The sequence below is a fragment of the Crocuta crocuta genome, unplaced genomic scaffold, assembly GCF_008692635.1.
Source record: "Crocuta crocuta isolate KB4526 unplaced genomic scaffold, BGI_CrCroc_1.0 scaffold170, whole genome shotgun sequence".
In the NCBI taxonomy this organism is placed as follows: domain Eukaryota; kingdom Metazoa; phylum Chordata; class Mammalia; order Carnivora; family Hyaenidae; genus Crocuta; species Crocuta crocuta.
The window spans coordinates 6,741,015-6,745,040 of record NW_027527853.1 but is presented as its reverse complement, the minus strand read 5'-3'; the positions used below and the strand labels follow the sequence as shown (position 1 = coordinate 6,745,040).

Here is a 4,026-nt window from a genome sequence, read left to right as displayed (position 1 = left end):
ATACCTGTACCAACTTCCGGTCTTGCTACTCTGAAAGGCTTCCAGGCGCAGGAAAGAGTAGGGGACCTAGTAGACTTTGCGTTCTGAAAGGCCAGTTATTCTCTAAAATCTGTGGTTCTTGCAAGTTCCACTATAACTCTTACAAATCCTTTGGATTAAGGTCTTAAAGGCCTTTGTAAAATGCAATGGTGTAATTCGGGAGGAGTAGTGTAATTAACAATTGATATATTAGTGTTAAGGGGTTTATCAGGGTAGTACCTCATTAGCAAGTTTCTGGAGAGGCTCGAACTGGACATAGTCAGGTTTGGGAAACCTGAGATCTGACTTGGGCTGGGTGCGGGTGGGTAGTGGCTGCTACATACGCACACACGTTGGGGTGGAAAGTGGTAGGATGAGGGGAAAGATAGTACAGGTACTTTAGCTTGCATCTAAAATCGAAGTTGGGACTAACTAACGTCGCCTCATTCTGATTTTAGATCGTTTGAATCACTTTTCTTTAATATTTACTAAATTGCCTTTATAAGTGCATTAGGTTTAATTGAAGAATTTAAAAGAACCAGAGATGAGACATGCAGTTTATTTCCATAAAGCATTTAAACTTTTCACTTCAAGGAAAGGTCATAACTGTATATCCTCAAGTGAGCCATGCTTGACTGAAAATGGGAGTGGGTTCTCATACTTAGGATAATATTGGTGTTTTTATTTTGGATCACGTGGTTTAAAATAATTTCTTGAAAAAGCCGAAGGGTAAGTTTTAAAGCATTCTCTTGTAGAGTAGGCATGATGAGCGAGGAGTGTAAGGAAAATTTCCTTGTTCACAGACATTGCTTTACCTGATGTGTTTGCTTTAACTTGTCCCTGTTTTAAAATTGAAATACTACTAGGAGGTATGCTTTCTTTATCAGTTATAACTTTGTTGGGTTCCTTTTGGGGAGTCTTTTTAAGAGGAAGGTTTGGTGGGAGAACTAGAAACTGCCTGTGGACAGCAGAAAGGAAAAGGAGAAAGCTACTGAAGTCAGATCTCACCTGTTTGCCATTTTGCCTAAAATTTTAGGCTTTTCTCAGCTAATTAGGATTGTCCTGTTTGGCCCTGTAGTCAGCATTTAAACAACTGATTTGGCAAACTCGTAACCAACTGATAAGTAATCCAAAGAGTAGTGTTACTTAGATTCTGTTCACTTGATCTATGGGATAAAAATAACCAAGCAAGATCTTAGTTGCTACCTTTCAAGAATTTGGTGTATTAATGAGTTCATATCTGAAAATAGTAATATTTAGAGGTTATGGGATTAGCTTTTCTTATTGATTCTGTTCCTCCCCCACCACCCCACCCTCGGTTCTGTCTCAACATTTCAAAGTACTTTTTTTACATTGATTTCTTGTGGCTCAGACTGAAATATAAAACTTTTTAGGAACTAACCTATCTCACTATTTACTCAAATTATCTGGTGCAAGTTACATGACTAAGAATTTAAGGTACAAAAGGACAAAAATAGAATAAAAATTGTGAATGGTGTACATTAAACCAGAGCGTGAAAAGCCCTGCATTTAAACCCAGGCATGTAAGAAACTTTTTTTCAAAAATTAGCTTTGTAAATTCAGTCTGAGTTATTAATGAGAGAACTTGTTTTATGTTTATTTGTTTTTAATTTGTATTTATTTTGAAAGAGAAAGAGTGTAAACAGGGTAGGGACAGAGAGAATCTCAAGCAGGTTCCCTGCTAGATCCCACCAACCGTGAGATTGTGACTTCTGCCAGACATCGAGAGTCAGACACTTAACTGACTGAGCTGCCCAGGCAACCCAGAACCCATTTTAATTTTTAAGTAAATGTATCCAGCTGCACTTACTCTTACATGTGGAAAATACATTTAATAATCTTTTGTAGACAGGAGCTGTCAGTCATGTTGATGTGCATGTACACATGTCTTCGGAAGCTCATTATAGGTATGGGGACTATAACTGCCTGACCAAGTAGTTTCTTGTGTTTGTACATTAGAGAGTAAGGTACAAGGAGAGAAAAAAAGAATTTTTTTTTTAAGTAGGCTTCATCCCCAGCACAGAGCCCAATGAGGGACTTGAACTCACAACTCTGAGATCAAGACCTGAGCTGAGATTATGAGCTGGACTTATGTGTAGTTTAACCAACTGAGCTATCCAGCAGCCCAGGGGGAAAAAATTTTTTTTAGCCACGTAAAGGGGGAAGGGGGACACATTTTCATCTTTTTTTTCTTCCTTATGTCTAGGGAATAAGAATGAGAGATCTCTGCAGACCAAGGAAATGAATCATGATAGAAGAACAGTTTAGAAAAAAGTTGGTATGGCTCAGTCGGTTTAGCGTCCAACTTCAACTCAGGTCATGATCTCACCACTTAGGGGTTTGAGCCCTGTATTGGGCTCTGTGCTGACAGCTTGGGGCCTGGAGCCTGCTTCAGATTCTATATCTCCCTCTCTCTCTGTTCTCCACTACCTGCATTCTGTCTCTCTCACCAAAAAAAAAAAAAAAAAAAAAAATTTAAAGAAAAATTTTGATGTATCATTTCATCTTAAATATGTAGTTATAAAGAATTGCCAACCACAAAGGAGTTAAGTTTTTCTTTTAATGAAAAATAACATAAATAGGAACTTTTCTTCTATTAGGTGATTTTTTATTAAACAAGGTTGCATTTCTTCTAGATAAATATGCTTTAAGAAGCCATTTCTTATGAGAAAAATTGTGTCCTCTTCAATCCCCCACCACGCACAAAGGATATGAATGACTTTTTTGTACTACATCACAAAACTTGTAGAGGCAAGTTGATGTTAGGGAGACTGCAGCTCTGATTTTGCTAAAAGCAATAACATCTGAAATTCTTGACACTGTAATCCCCTAGAAAACAGATTTCAGTACAGGAGATTGGTTCTCTGAATTTATTTCTGAAAAATGAAGAGAGACAAACTTTCAGAAAAAGTCATGTTGTTTGTCATAGCCAAAGAAGTACATAGCATGCTGTAGCATCTTAGAATGGGGTTGGGGGTGGGGATAGCATCCCATGGCTTGGGTCTTTGGGGTGTGCAGAGAGGTATCATTCAGTAGAGAAATATGTAAAATCATTTATTAGGTTTAAAGAATTCAGGAATAGAGATGGTGGAAAGAGATGAGGTACATATTTATATGTTATTGGGGAATGACAAGTGGAAAAGAGCGTGCATTATAGAGCTTTAGCTAAACAAGGTTATCACTTTTTGTGTGCTACTCAGCCATCTGCGGTGGACTAGTCAGACTCAATTTCAGTTCTTATATTCAGTTTTGTGAATTGCATCTTAAAGGGTTGTTTGTTTTATTTTATTATTTTTTGGTTCAGTTTGGTTTTTTTATTCAGAGGACAGTAGTGGAATTAGCGCATCTGGAAATTATTATAAAAGTAACATACGAAAACTAGAGTTACTTTAGGAATGAAAGAAGACTAAGGTTAGACATTGTAACTGTCCTCACATAACGTAGAAGACAAGTAGAAAAGTGAAATGGATATTGGATATGACTTCTGTGACTTGGGCAATCAAAACCAAGGCCAGTAGGTGAAAGGTTACAAGGAGTCAGACTGACTTTAACAATCTGTTTAACTGTGGAATTGGCTGGAAGTGTCCAAACAGTGGTTGGGTTGGCATCTTTCGGAAATGTAGAAAGGATTCCTGCCTAGGGTGGGCAACTGGACCAACAGGTCAGAATCTGAAGAAAGTGGAATGTTTACCCCAATTGAAGGTTTTAACAACTTAGCTACCAAGATAATAGCCTTTGTGATTGCCATTCATATCCTTTCCCAAAATGGTGCTATTGAAGACCCCCCAAAACATTTTAATAACATTTCCCATTCTTGGCTATAGGCTAATGTCACAATTATGGGAGATACACCCTTGAACTCACAAACCATGAGATCATGACCTGAGCCAGTGTCGGATGCTCAGCTGCCTGAGCCACCCAGGTGCCCCTAGAACTAGAATTATAGATTGTTTCTAGGATTTTTTTTTTTTTTTTTTTTGCCTTGGG

At 37.9% G+C, this 4,026-nt stretch overlaps 1 protein-coding gene across 1 annotated transcript in view; it reads left to right on the top strand.

Annotated features, from left to right (window-relative positions):
• Positions 1 to 4,026, top strand: part of TNKS2 (tankyrase 2) — a 65,833-nt gene that overhangs the window by 695 nt on the left and 61,112 nt on the right. The window lies entirely within an intron of this gene.